This window comes from Camelus bactrianus, chromosome 14, assembly GCF_048773025.1.
Source record: "Camelus bactrianus isolate YW-2024 breed Bactrian camel chromosome 14, ASM4877302v1, whole genome shotgun sequence".
Classification (NCBI taxonomy): Eukaryota; Metazoa; Chordata; class Mammalia; order Artiodactyla; family Camelidae; genus Camelus; species Camelus bactrianus.
The window spans coordinates 47711588-47727083 of NC_133552.1; positions in this window are offsets into that span (position 1 = coordinate 47711588).

Below are 15496 nucleotides of genomic sequence, written 5' to 3' on the forward strand. Positions count from 1 at the left end.
GCCATAACCCGTTCCCCAAGCACAAATAGCTGATCATGGCAGAAATATGGCATTCTATTAGATCCCAATTCAGAGACTTTAGGGGTACAGATTTGAGCTGATTTTATGTTGTACTGACAAAGAGAAAAAATCACAGTATTTTACTTTCAGATACTTGCCTTTGGATTTTTTTTTTTTTTTTTTTGAAGCTCAGTTCTTCTTTGGTGGGGGAGAACTTTTGAGGTATTATTCCTTCCAGCCTCCCTTCCTCAGATGTAGGTTTTATATTCTAGGGTCTGTATTGCCATTAAGTAAGACTAGGTAAAAAGCAGTATGTCATGTTGAAAGGAGTTCTTGACCTGGTCCCAGCGAAGCCTCCAACTCAATGTTTAATTCAGGCAAAATAACTCACCTCAGCTTCTTTACCAATAAATTAAAAGAATTCAATCACTAACTCACTCAACACAGTTTCAGTGAGTGTCAATTCTAAGGCTACACGCTACTGATGCAGAAATGTGTACCAGAGTCTCTGGCTTGTGAGGGTCTTATTAAATGGGCAGTCCTGTAAAAGGTTGGAATAGGCATACGACCTACAGATTTGCTACTTTATTATTCACCACATGGAAAGAAGAAAAAATACGTTGTAAAGAAACGCATGACAGTTCCTGGAAGAGGGAAGGAGTTGAGGGAGAGGAAGAAAGAGACAAGCAGCAAGGATCCTTCGTTCTTGTCCAATTTTTTTTTTTAAACTCAAGGTGAGGAATGGAAGTAGAATAAAAAGAATAGATTTGTTGTGAAACCAAAACCAGAATAAGCTGTGTCCACTTCTAATTTGGGACTCTGGTTGGAGACAGATGGCAAGTTGTTCTCTGCATACAAGGAGTAGCTACAAGTGTAGCAATGGTGGCATTGCATGAAAGAGAGAGAGAGAGAACCTTTTGTTCCCCAGCACCTGTTGGTAGCACTGGAGAGATCTAGAATTTCCCACATGTCCCCAGTGACTCAGAGGCTGCAAGCCAGCAGGCCCCACAGAGGGCTGCAGCAGTGAGGGAGAAGAGGCCCATCCAGCAGAGGCTGAAGAGAGGACAATCTCACCAGGGAATCAGTGAGTCCAAGGCTGAGGTTCGGAAGGTCTGAAGGGCAGAGGGAAGTGAAGACAGGCTGAGGTGCAGAGTGTGATGTGGGGGACCATGGCTGGACTGAGACAAGAAACTAGCTTTACATCAGCTATAGACCTTCCTGAGCAGGTGCAGAGATGTTAGAGACCAATATGGAGATGGGTAAAAGCCAGAGCCAATGGGAGCCAGAAGAGAAGCCTGGGGCTGGGCTAACACCTGGGTCCCTGCCACAATGCCCTCAAGATGTGTAAGTGCCTCCATGTGTTCACGTGTCATCTGGGAACGGAGCTTGGACATCTGTGACTCAAGGGACATTGTCACAATGAGGAGTTTCAGCTTTACTTTGACTCTTTGACAAAAATGGACCAAATTAACCTAAAAGGGAATTGTTATAAACTGGAAGAGATTGAGTCACTCTGAACTGGCAGGTTTAGGTCCTCTTCCACCCCCAAGTCCATTGCCACGGGGCATCAGAACAAGATGCGGATCCGATACGGGTACTACCTACATTTTCTTGCACGTCTGTATTGTAATGTATACGGTGTCCTCTTTTATGACAATATAATAACAACTTACCTTTTATGGTGGGTTCTAGTGTTTTTTCAGGCACTCTCCCATCCATTATTTTACTTGCTCCTTTCGGTAAGTGTGAGAGGTTGGCAGGTGAGCATTATTGCCCCCATTTCATAGGTGAGAAATCTGAAGCTCTGTTAGGTTGCCTTGCACCTCATCTGTAACATGGAGACAAAATACTTACTTGGCCAAATTTTCATGCTTTTGTGAGGATCAAATAGGAATGGAGAACTTGTTGGGAGATATGACTCACTATAACCCTAAGAACATCCAAAAGCAGATGAAGCAGGCTGATATTGTAGTCAAAATGAGTAGAATGCAGATAACGCTGTCAGACTGCAGAGATGTTTTACTGAGTGAGAGGATTCCTATAAGGGCTCAGTGAGTCCATTCAGGCACGAGATGCTCTGGTGAACCTCATGCTAAATGAAGCACTGGAGAACTGTGATCGGATTCAAGGAATAGATGTCTTTTTTTGTGTGATGTCATAAAAAGAGCATGATTTAGAACATCCGATTCAAGTTTTAGCTTCAGCACTTAAAGTTTTATGAATTTGATAGAGATATTAAATACATTTTTCCTAGAAGTTTAAATGTATTGTATTCTTCAGCTATCTTATATCTATGAATGCTATGATAACTGTATGCTTTTTAAAGAATGCTATTTAATGTAACCTCACAGTTTCTGTAGATTAATGGAAGTGTGGTGCTCAGTTAACCCAAGATTTGGATTATTGGCAGGTCAAGGCCACCTCTAGGCACTTTCTTAGGCTAAGCTTCTTATGGCATAAGGAATGAAGTCGTTTCCTGACCTTGACCATCATGGCCCTATGTGGTCTAGTCCCTGCTGATGTCTCTAGCTTGGTTTCACATCCATTCCCTTCATTCACGACATACTCATCACAGGGCTCTTCATCCCACACCTCCCTTTCCTGAATGAGGTTCGAGCATGTGATCCTCCTTCTGCAAGGAAGCTCGTCCCCTCCCTGGACTTTTGGCTCCTTCTCATTCATACCTTACTGCCCTCCATCACAGACGCTTCCTCAGTGAAGACTTCTTTAATCGCTCCATTTCAATACAGTCCCATGCTATTCTCTATTTTAGGATACTTTTCTTCTTTTATTGCACTTCATACTTTGTAAATATTTGTTCCATTAGTTGTTTATTATCCATCATCTCACCAAGCTATCAGAGGGCACTTTGTTTCACTCACCACTGCTCAACTAGTCCCTGAGACATAGTATCTAACCATTGAGTGAACAGGTACATAAATGAATAAACCAGATGTATAAGGTTCTTCCCAGCCTTGAGTCTATGGGTACTTCGTATACTATTTTATTATCTTTGTCATGCATTTTAAGGATCCGTACTAACACGCTTGCTTCATAGTGTTGGCATGAAATTAAATGAGAATCTATATACAGCATTTAGCTCACTGCCTGAAATATATGCAGATCTGGAGGCTTGGAAAAATACTGCAATGAAGGAAGAAAAAAGGCTTTGGACATACTGTTTTAGTGGCAAGAAACTAAGCCTTCTATTTCCTAAAAATACTCATCTTACATTGTACTGCAGATTGAGTGCACCATAAACATTCCATTTTGCTAATAATTTTCGATGAGAAGAGTATCTCCCTGATTTTTCTGTATGTACAGGGCAGAAGCAGCTGTAAATTGGCATACAGACATATCAGGTTAAGGGTGTCATTTCCTGATAGCCTGTGGACCAAGCGACCCTAGAGAGGAAGAGACTTTCACAAACAATAGGAGTATTTCTTTGCCACTTTTCTTTTCAATCTAATTTTCTTTCTATTGAAAGCAGCTGTGCTTTCTCCTCATTCTGACAATTCAGAAATCAGAGTAATTCATTCTCCTTAAATGCTAGATATGCTGGCAGAAGCTGCTTCTGACAGTAGGCTGCTGGATGTTCAATGGTGCTTAATTATATGGAAGGTTAAAAGACCACTGTGATTATTTCCTTCTTTGTAAAACTGTCCTTGTCTTATTACAAAACTGCTAATTCTTCCAGAAACCAGAGATTATCTAAACAAGCCAGAGTAGAACAAGTATTGTGTAACAACGGTTAAGCTCTGCTCTTTTCTTTTTTTCCCCCCCCTGATTGGGGGAGAGGGGGGTGACCCTTTAAAAATGGCTTTATTGAGATATAATTTCCATACTATGCAAGGCACACATTTAAAGCATATAATATCATGGTTTTTAATATATTCAAATCAGTATATTTTTAGCTTTAGATGCCATCAGCTTCACCATAGTCAATTTTTAAAACACTTTTATCAAAAAGTGCTTTCCTCAAAAGGAAGTCCTGTACCCTTAGCAACTGATTTTCTACCTCCAACCCCCTCCTCCCCATCCTTAAACAATCACTCATCTCCTTTCTATCTTTCTGTCTCTATAGTTTTTTTCTCTCTCCTGGACTTCTATATGAGTGGAATCGTATAATATGTGCCCTTTCGTGCCTGGCTTCTTTCACTGAGCAGGATGTTTTCAAGGTTCATCCATGTTTCAGCATGTCTTAATATTTTATTCCTGTTTATGGCCAAGTAATACCCCATTAGGTGTATATATCACATTTTGTATACATCCATTTTTAGGTTGTTTCCGCATTTTGGCTATTACGGATGGTGCTGCTTATAAACATTCATGCATGGGCTTTTGTGTAGACATACGTTGTTATTTTTCTTAGGTATATACCTCGGAGTAAAATTGCTGGGTCTTATTGTAGCTCTGTGTTTAATCACTTGAAAAACTGCCAGATGATTTTCCAAAGTGGCTGTACCATTTTCATTCTCATCAGCAGTATATGGGGGTCCCTATTTCTCTACATCCTTTCCAACTCTTGTTATTATGGGACTGTTTGGTTCCAGCCATCTTACTGGTTGTGAAGTGGTATCTCGTAGTTTGATTTGCATTTCCCTGACAATTAATGATGTCAAGAGTATTTTCTTATGCTTCTTGACCATTTGTATGTATAACTGAAAGAAATATTTGTTCAGATCATTTGCCTATTTTTCACTTGGAGAAAGGCAGATTTTTAAAATGATTTCTAACATGGATTTTTTATAAAACCTAACAACTTAATGTGTATATCATATTTAATAATATCCTTAGGCAACTCACTTGAAAAATAGGAATAAAAGTATCTGAAATTGGAGCTCCTTAAAAAAAAATAGGTTATTACATAGATCATTCAGAAAACAAAATCCCTTTAAATAATAATGATTGAACATTGCTGGTCACCTGTGACCTCCAGTTTAGTGTTCTCTAAGGTCTCTTACATCACGGCTTGGATCCACACGTCCCAATGAATATTATTTCCAGAAATGTTCTATTTGATTGCCACATTTTTTCCTTGCAAATTACTGTTCTAGTCATGAGACATCTTCTCAGATTTTCATTTGTCTATTCCCCTGACAGCCCTTTAAGAACTCAGAGTTAATGAGATGAGTGTTTTGATTTTTTTTCTCAAATAATATCTCATCTTCTCTGGCAGGGAATTTCTTTACCTTACAGAAGTCTATTGACCTGTAGTAACTAGAGGTCACTGGTGTCTGACACTGGGTCTCTGTCATTCTAACTCTGCCTGAATGGAGTGGCGCACGCTTTCTCAGACCTCAGCACTCCAAATGCTGCCATGGACCTTACCCATTTCGTGTCTATGGGAATCTCATACCATGAACCATGGGATATCCAGTAGAGTTCCAACTTGAAGAAGTTGGTCATGTTTCAAATGTATAGATAAATGGGACCTAATTTCCCTAGTGTTTAGAATTCTTCATATAAATAAATTCAGAAATCTTTTGAGCAGTCCCTTTTTTTTCCAACCTAGTATCTTGGTTTGTGTTTCAGGTCCATGGGAGCCACCTTAGAAAGACTACTAAGATCCCAGAGATTTTAGGTTGGGGCGCGCGGAGGCCCTCAGTGGGTTAACTCCTCACATCTCCCTTCAAACTGATAATCTATAAATATTAGTTTGATATTTATTGGAGTCTAATGAGAAACTGGTTTCCAATTAACAAAAATTACATACAATAAGGTATTATGGAATTTATGAGATATAATACTTAATAAAGGTTAATTGGAGCATTAATTATAATGTAATAGTCAAAGTATGTAGATGACTAAATGTCCATCAGTAGGGGTTTATATAATAATTATGGATCAACTGCACAGTAGAATACCATGTGAGCCATTTAAAAATATAAAATTCTATATTTATGATATGGAACATTCTCCAAGATGTTTTAATTGAAAAAATTACGAAGTATAGAACAACATATATAACATGTTGCCATAAAAGATATTTCTGTAAATAAATTTATAAATGCATGAAATATCTCCTGAGGCTTACTATACGAGGAACTGAAAACTGGCTGTCTCTGACGGATGAGCTGGTGGCTGGGGGATGGGGAAGAAAGGAGGCTTCTCACTGTGCACCATGGAGTGTATTTCCATCTCGTGTTATGTGTATTAATCTTATCTAATAATTCATAAATCTTATAAATAAATGAAGCAAACTCAGGAATTTATCATATATTTTTGTTACACGCATACATATCACACAACTTCTTGGGAGGCATTGTAACGCTTTAAAATTTAGGTAATATATAACTTCTTTTTAGTTAAATGGACTAGGCTTACATTATTAGCTTTCAGAAATTCTGCTGAGATGGCTAAATTTGTAAAACTATGGGCAAGCTAACTTCTGAGATTATGGATCTTTATAGAGGGCTATCAGTGAAGACTTTAAAAAAAAAATCTGTTTCCTGTCAATGTGCTTTTATTTCTCTGGTTATTTAAGAAGTTGAATGAGGAAACCCGAATTAACTTACACCGTATTTCTGATTTATTCCAGTAAGTTTTATTGACCTTTCAGACTGGAGCTCTGGGACACTGCCCGTCTAAGTTGCTTCTTAATCCTTCTGCGGTTTCACATCAATGTAAGAGTTTGCTAAAGTAATATATTACCTAAAACTTAGCAGAGAATAAAATTATAGAGAGTCTAAAACCTTATTTCAATTTTAACCCAAAGAGAAGTTTAAACTTTTGGGATCCTTTTACCAAAGGCACCAACTCTTTTTAAATTCATTATGAGATGTGAACATTTAAAATGTCTTCTTAAACATGATATTTATTGAGAAAGAAAGAAAGAAAGAAAGCAAGAGAGAAAGAGAGAAAGAAAGAGAAAGAAAGAAAGAAAAGAAAGGAAAGAAAGAAAGAAAGAAAGAAAGAAAGAAAAAAGAAAGAAAGAAAGAAAGAGGCATAAAAGGTGTTAAGAGAATTTGTGAAAGGTAGGAGATAAGTTATTTTTTCATATCTTTGTAGTTTTGGTTTAATTTCATTTTGTTTTAATGATACTTGTTATAAATAGTGTTTATGATAATAATGATGAAAAACAACCTTACTATAGGGAAAAAAAAAAAAAACCCTTTATCTAGCTGTTATGACCAGAGATCTTCCCTTAAGTTTCAGATAGATTTTTCTCTCTTCCCTTAAGGTTTAGATAGATTTTCTCCTTTGATTTATGTGTACATCATGTGTGTATGTGTGTATATGTTAAATATACTCTTTTTGTTTTGTACAAATGAAATTTGATTTTTCCCAGTTACCAAATAGTTTCAGTATAAATGACCTAATAAACCTTTATTAAAATGACTTGACCTGACTTGAGAATGACTTTGTATATTATTTTCTTCTGACAATGGAGCCAAATACATATATACTCCTAAAAATTATGGAAAGCAAGCTAATGTTTAGTTGGGAAAAATTATGCCAATTCTTTGTTATTTAACATTTTAGCTGGGGATTTTTTTCAGTCTCAACTAATCTTATCCTCTGAAGCCTGCAATATGATCCATGTTTACGCTCAAGGAAATCTAGTCCAAAAAATTCAGCTTTGGGAAGCAGGGGCGGGCAGCGTAACTTCAGAGTGGGGAAATCTGACAAGCAATACCTCAGCCAGGTGCTCAGGGGCAACACAGGCAGTGACAAGGACGTGGGCAATACGTGCCCTTCACATGATGTGGTGAATATGACACTTTAGCTCTATGTTTTCTCCCCAAAACACACAGCCCCAGATTAATCATGAAAAAAAAAAATTAGACAAGTCCTAATTGAAGGAAATTCTATGAAATACCTGACTGATACTTTTTAAAAGTGTCAGAATAATTTTTTAAAAACCAAGTCATTCTGAAAAACCCTTACAGCCAAAAGCAGACTTAGGAGATACAACAACAAAATACACTAAAGCATCCTGGATGGGATCCAGGAACAGAAAATGAACATTATATTTCCTTCACTCAGGACATTGAAATAAAATATGGACTTTAATTAATAATAACCTATCAATTTTGGCTCATTGATTGTAACAAAGGTGTCGTCCTAATGTAAGATGTTAATAAAAAGGGAAACTGAGTGTAAGGTATATGGGAACTTTTTGTACTATCTTCTCAATATTTCTGTAAACCCAGAACTGCTCTAAAATATTAAGTTTCTTAACAACATAGTTTACGAAGACTTTTAAAAAAATAATACATTCCTTACATTCAGCGAAAAAAAAAAAAAAAAAGTACTATTAACAGACCCCACTGACATTCCATAAGGCATTATAAAGGGCATTTTTTAATTATTACTGTGTTTTGGTTTGGATAAATGTAACAGGAAAAAATGAATAATGTATATATTTCCAGACTTTTCCTTTCTTCTCCCTCACCACCCCCAGTACCCCATGGAGGAGAAAGGGAAAGGATGAAAGTTTTGCAGGCAGATTCTCACTACAGAGAGAGGAACTCGGAGCTGAGAAAGTGCTCTCTGGGACATGCTCACGGTGGGGGTGTGCATGCATGTGCACATGCCTGTGTGTGTGCATGTGTATGTGTCTGTGTCTGAGCGTTGGGGGTATTAGAAGGGACCAAACACAAGGTGTTCGCGGCAAAAGTCTGCACAGAGAAGATTTGAGAGACCAGGTTAGTGAGGAGGCGAGATGGAGCTCTTTCGGTGAAAGAGAGTGAGTGTTTCCTGGAGTTTCAGAGACCTGGAGAAAAGAAGATTAAAAAAAAATTAACTTACTAAAGGATTGAAAGAGATATAGGAGTAAAGATAGAATTCCTGTTGGAATTCCTGTTTAAGTGCAGTGCCCTCTGGGAAGGGATGGGATGATGTGTGTTATGTATTCATAAACATTGCAATTATATTACATATATATTTCTGTTTTCAAATGCAGTTTTAAAAAGGAAAAACTCATTTCAATATGGATGTCAACAATAATATGTTGTCAGAAAATGAAATCCTGCATATAGTTGAAATGGATTCTCAGGTATAAATGCATCATAGTTATAACTGTTGCAAATAGAAGAGCCTGATAATATAAACTTATTCTGAAAAATATATTTAAGTATCATATTCTTTATTACTTTTCATGTAGAGTTTCTTTGAATAATCAAGATAAATCATTTCTTTTCTAATTTCTTTTAATGTTAAATATATGTACGAGTAACAAAATTCAGAAAATTCAGGGGTCTACGTGCAACTTGGAGTCTTCTTTCTGATAAAATAATCATAGCAGATATGATTTTAAAGTTTGCACAATGCATAATTTTAATTTAAAAATATACTTTGTACTAAATGTAAATTTTAATGTACACTTACATATGTCTTTTTCTCATTAAGAACGCCACATTTTCTAGGATAATAAAACAAAATTGATCTCGTTTCTAATAAATTTTAGAGTGATTCCACTGCAATCCATTGCAGTGATTCACAAAAGGTACATCCAATTACAAACATGGGAGAAAACAATTTGAAATACTCCTATCAGAAAGCTAACTAATTAGGAGGTATTCTGTTGATAAAAAAATGAATCATAATTCAAAATTTGATAAGTAATATATGGAATATAGGGTTTATTCATAAATGCTAACAACTCAAACCCAGTACTATCTTCTTTAGATGCCACTTATACCACATAAAACACTAAGAGAGAAAATATAGCAGAAATGACGTCTCCTGCCAAGTAACTCACTGTGGGGAGATAAGCCGTATACAGGTCCACCTCTAGCATAGAGGGGTGATAACGTAGGGCCTCAGACATGGGATAGATGACTTTTCTCTACTAGAGGTAAGCTGCGTTTAAGTTGGATCTTAACCATAAGTTGCATTTGAACTTGAAGCTTAACCGTAAGTAAGATTTGCACTTGCGGCTTTGGCAAACTAGGGCATTCTAGGTGGAGTGAACACCATAAGCGATAACACCACAACAAAAAGGAAGAAAGCTGTGACAAATGCAGTCAAGAATTCAACTTGACCGAAGGGCTTGAACGAAAGTCGTCTGAGATAGTATATATTTAAGGGAATGTGATAATGATGCAGGAAGAATGGTTGTATAATGAGATAAGGAGGAAATTAAATCCACAGAACTATCTAAATACTTGATTGAACTGACTAGATCATGAAGTCAGTCACGTATTCATTAAAGCATTTCTTGACTGCCTACTATGTGCTGGATCATTGTGTACCCTTTGAACCCTCAAGATCTTGTGCAGAAATCTGTTCCCAAACTTAACTTTATTTCTTCCCAAAAGGATTTAGGATTTAGGAAGAGTTAACCAAGACAAAGTAAACAAAGGCAAAGAATTCAAGGCTTCTTGCTGCTTTCCGTCTTCCCTGCTAGAACATTCCAAGGCTGCTTGATTTGTCTGCGAGTGGTCTCACCCTCAGAAAAGCAACACTGTGTGATCGAGGCCACACAGCATGAGCCAACCTGACTGGCTCTGGACTCCTTCTGTGTGGTGAGAAGAAGTCTAGCAGGAGGCTTCAGGGCATGGGCTCTGGTTCAGGCTCCTGTCCCTGACCAGGTGTGTAGCCTTGGGCATATCCCTTAATCTGTGATTATGTTTCCTCTGTGTCACAGTTGCCTGTGATCTAGTACTGTCTTGTAATATAGCAACAAGCTTATTTAGACCCACACCTGGCCTATGGCAAGTATTCATGTCACTTACTATTTTTAACAATTCAGTATGATTTTATGATCTGAATAACAAGGGATGACTCTCTAGAGAGTCTTGGATATTTTATTTTTAAATTCAGACTGTGGGGTCACTCAGAGCCCAGACAATGGTGCTCTCTGGCTCTCTAGTTTAAGACCACTGTCACCGAGTGGAGAGCTGTCCTACCTCTCTGCCTTTCCTATCCATTTGGCTTATGCCAGTCCTGGTTCCATCTAATTCCGACATTCAGGTTAGGTAAACACATACATATGAAAATACGTATCTAATCCAAGCACGGTTTATTTAATGTACTTTATCATAAATACACTAATGATGAGAGTTATAAGGCAGCACCAAAATTTCCAGGAAGAAAGTCAATTGATTAGTTCTCCAGTGTTCTAGTTTCAAACTATCTTTGGATAATTTAACATTTTAGATACAGTGCTCATCTTTTTTTGACACAACTTCCTGGTCAGATTATTAGGTATCATTTTCTAAGAACCCAAATGTTAAACATCTTGTCCCCAATGCCTCTTTTTTTAATATAAAATATTTTTAAAGCAGCTTTAAATTAACAGTGGCATGCAGTGAAAAATATAGAGTTCCCACAGACCCTTGCCCTCCCCCTACACCCTAAATCCTAATCTGTGTTTTCTCTCCTTTCTTAGCGTATCAATTTTACCTCTTAAAAAAATTTTTTTTTGTGGTTGCTCTAAAGTTTGCAATACACATGTTAGACTAATCCAAGTCCACTTTCAAATAACTCTATACCACCTCACAGGCAGTGCAAATATCTTATAATAACAAAATATTTCCAATTCCTCCCCCATATCCCTTTTACTATTGCAATCATTCATTGCATGTGCATACAAGTACATGGATACACATAAGCATACTTATTCAAATGTACTGTTGGTATTATTTTGTGTGCAGACTCCTATCTGTTAGGTCACTTAAGAATAAGAAAATAAAAGTTTTTATTTTTCCTTCACTTACTCATTCCACAATGCTCTTTCTTTCTTTGTGCAGATCCAAGTTTCTTATCTATATCATTTTTCTTCTCTCTGAAGAATTTCTTTTAACATCTCTTGCAAGGCAGGTTTACTGGCCACACAGTCCCTCAATTTTTGTTTGCCTGAGAAAATCTTTATATTTTCTTCACTTTTGAAGTATAATCTTGCAGGGTACAGAATCCTAGGTTGGTGTTTTTTTTTTTTTTTTTAATACTCTAAATATTTCACTCAACTCTCTTCTTGATTGCATGGTTTCTGAGGAGATGTCAGGTGCAATTCTTATCTTTGCTTCTCTAAAATTAAGATTTTTTTTTTCCTCTTCTGTTTTTTTCAGATCTTTTGCCTTTATCTTTGATATTCTAAAGTTTGAATGTTACAGGCTAAGCCGTAGGTTTGTGTGTGTCGTTGGTTTTCATTTGTCCTGCTCGGTGTTCTCTGAGCTTCCTGTATCTGTGGTTTTGTATTCGACATTAATTTGGAAAAATTCTCAATCATTATTACTTCACATATTGCTTCTGTCTCTTCTCTATTTCTTCTTCTCCCAGTATTCCCATTACATGTGTTAACACCTTTTGTAGTGGTCCTATAGTTCTTGGATATTCTGTTCCATTTTTTTTCAGTCTTTTCTTTGTTCATTTTTTGGGAGTTTCTATTGTCATACCCTCGAGCTCAGAGATTCTTTCGTCAGCCATGTCATGTCCTAATGAGCCCATCAAAGGCATTTTTCATTTCACTGACAATGTTTTTGATCTCTAGCATTACTTTTAAATTCTTTCTTAGAAGTTCCATCTCTTTGCTTACATTATCCATCTGTCACATGTTGTCTACTTTTTCTATTGAAGGCCTTAGAATATTCATCATAGCTTGTTTTTTAAAATTTCTGGTCTGATAATTTCAACATTCCTACCATATCTGACTCTGGTTCTGATGCTTGTTCAGTCTCTTTAAACTGTGATCTTTGCCTTTTAATATACCTCATAATTTTTGTTGCTGTTGTTGTTGAAAGGTAGATAAGATGTAGTGGGCAAAAGGAACTGCAGTAAACAGGGCTTTACGCTGTAGTGCTGTGTGTTGGGGAGAGGAAGGGTGCCATTGTCTAATGGCTAGGTCTCAGTCTTTTGCTGAACCTGTACCGCTGGCCCGAGACCTCTGTCAGTGCCCCTCGGTCCCATTACCCTCCCTTAGGTAGGGCAGGATGGGGAGAGGGAGCTGGACTTGGATGTTTACCTCCCGCTGGGTGGGTTAGGCTCTGATAAATCCTCATCAAGTTAGGCTCTGGTAAAAACAATTTCTCCTGAGGACAGGCCTTATTAAGGAGGACAGAATGCTCCAGCATATTTCAAAGTAATTCCTTTATTCCCTCCACTGCCAGAAGCATGAGATTTTTCTCCTGTAGTCACTGCAGGGACCTGGTAGAGCTCCTGGAGGTAAAATTACCTTTGCTTCCCTGCAGTTTGAAAGCAATGTACATCTACGTGGAGGCTTTTGTTTGTTTGTTTTTTGGTTTGGGGGGGGGGCAGTTATTCTGTTTGGTGTTTGCACAAAAGTGTGAGGGCTCCCCTGTGACTTGGTTCCCTGGGAGATTTTAACCCTCAGAGTTGTCCATACAGAGCCTCCAGCAATTTGTCAAGTTCGGTTCAGGTTTTCCTACCTGGGCACGGGGTCCATGGAGGCTTCTGCTTGTGGATTTCTGTTCCAGTAAGTTGTGATTCTCTGTATTCATCTGTCTGTCTCTCCAACCTGGGGGGCAGTGGTTTCCCTGTGACCTGACTTGCCTGACATCTAAGAAGAGTTGCTGATTTTTCAGTTCATTCAGCTGTTCACTTGTTAGGATAGAATAGTGACTTATAAACTCCTTCCATACCTGATTGGAACCGGAAGGCAATCTGACCTCTTCTAAAGACTCACATTGATCTGCAACATCTGTGGAGCCCCATCCATTTTGATTATCGCAGGCTTACAGTAGGTGAGGCTTGGATCTTCCTATTTTTCAATATTTGGGCCATTAGGAATATTTTTGTTATGTTCTGGTACATCTGGTTGTCACTTTGTCCGATCAACTAAAATAATAAAACCCTGATTGTCAGCCTCTGAGGCAGCCACACTTTCACTGTGGAGCATGAGTCTGCCTGCCTGTTCCTCCCAAGAAGCAATTGCTCATTGTGGGCCTGGGGTCCCCACCCAAGGTAAATGACTAAGATGCAATTTAAAAAATATCATAAGCAATCAGAGAATATTTGTGCAAGGAAACAGGACAATAAAGGCTCCTTTAACCAAGCCATGTCTAGTTTAATTACTACAGCATTGAATGGCATGGAGCAGAATCCTAAGAGCAATAAAAATAAGCTTTGTCATAACCATTAGAAATACTGTTCAGTGTTGAACTTCTGCCTTTATTGTCTCTCTTTAGTCTCTTCTTCTACAGATTTTGTCCCAGCACTGGTTAGCCTGTGCGATCATTTATTCCACAGACATTTATTGATTTGTCCGTCCCAGTTTGTCCCCCGAGGAACTGGGTATGCTCTGATAAGAACTTACTAAATTATGGATTTTAGTGTTCACCACTGAATTTCTGAATCATAGAATCCCTTCAGTTTCTTCCTTCTAGTTCCAAAAGCATTTAATAAACTTTAGATTACTAAGCAAGGGACCCATTAAGAGTGATGTTAGTCAGAGAAAGCAACTGAGAAGTCTCGAACCTGGAGGCCTGGTCTCTCCCTTTTCGTCCCCCAACCCCACTTCCCCAGCAAACATCTGCAATGTCTTCCAGCCCTGGTTCCAATATCATCTCCCCTGAGAAAACGTTCCTAGCTTCTCCTGGGAGCGATTCCTCTTCTCTGCCCCCCAAGTCTCTGCTGTGACTTAGAGACTACAGCTCTGGGGTTTACCTGTGCACATGCTGCTTCCCTCCTCCCCATCGCACACCCTGTGAACCACACAAGAACGGCAACCATGTTTCACTCAACTTCAGGTGAACAGAGCTCATCCATCAATGCCGTTTATTTATTTCTGATGATTTTGGTAGTTGATAAACTCTTATGTTCTATGAATGTTACGTATGTTCCAAACAAGCCGGCAGGTGTGCTCAGCGAGCATGTGTCTGCACCTTCTTTTTGGTTTGCTTCAGTTCTGGATGCGTGGCAAGCGGTCAGCAAGTAGATGGTATAACTCTCTGAACTGAAAGAAGATAGATGGTGATATTCTTGGTGGGTCCTTTCTTAAGAATCTCCCTCTTTATCATCTCTTAAAAGCACTAATTTACTGGCACACCACTCATATCAAATAGAAGTTTAAACTAAATGGTTTAACTATGACTTTAGGCAACTAAAAATAGGCACCCCATTGTTCACTCCTGGAGGGTAAGGAAGGTGCCAGTTTATCTTGCATTACAGAGTACATCAAACACAAGGTCTTATAAGTGTTTTTAAAAATGCTCTTTATGACGGGGCTGAATCACGGGGATGGGGAAGTGATATGAGCAAGCAATTCCTTTGCAGCTCGGAGGGAAACTTGCAGATTAGGGCAGGGATGCTCTGCGTGTCATCGCACAGTCTCCAGTCTAAACCCTCCACCACAGCCCTTTCTTTGTGACTTGACTAATCTACCAGAAGAAGAAAGTGGCCAGCATTCTCTTGTGCACTTTCCTCGGCAGAAGGGCCGGTATTAACCCATCCTCAGTCCCAAGGGTCGGATGGGACCAGAGGTGGCCTGTGACTTGCTAACTATTCAGACAGAAAAAATGATCTTATAAATTGTCAGGTGAATTCATTTAAGTGAATGCAGGCAAAGTCTCCTTTTCCTAAAAAGCCGTAA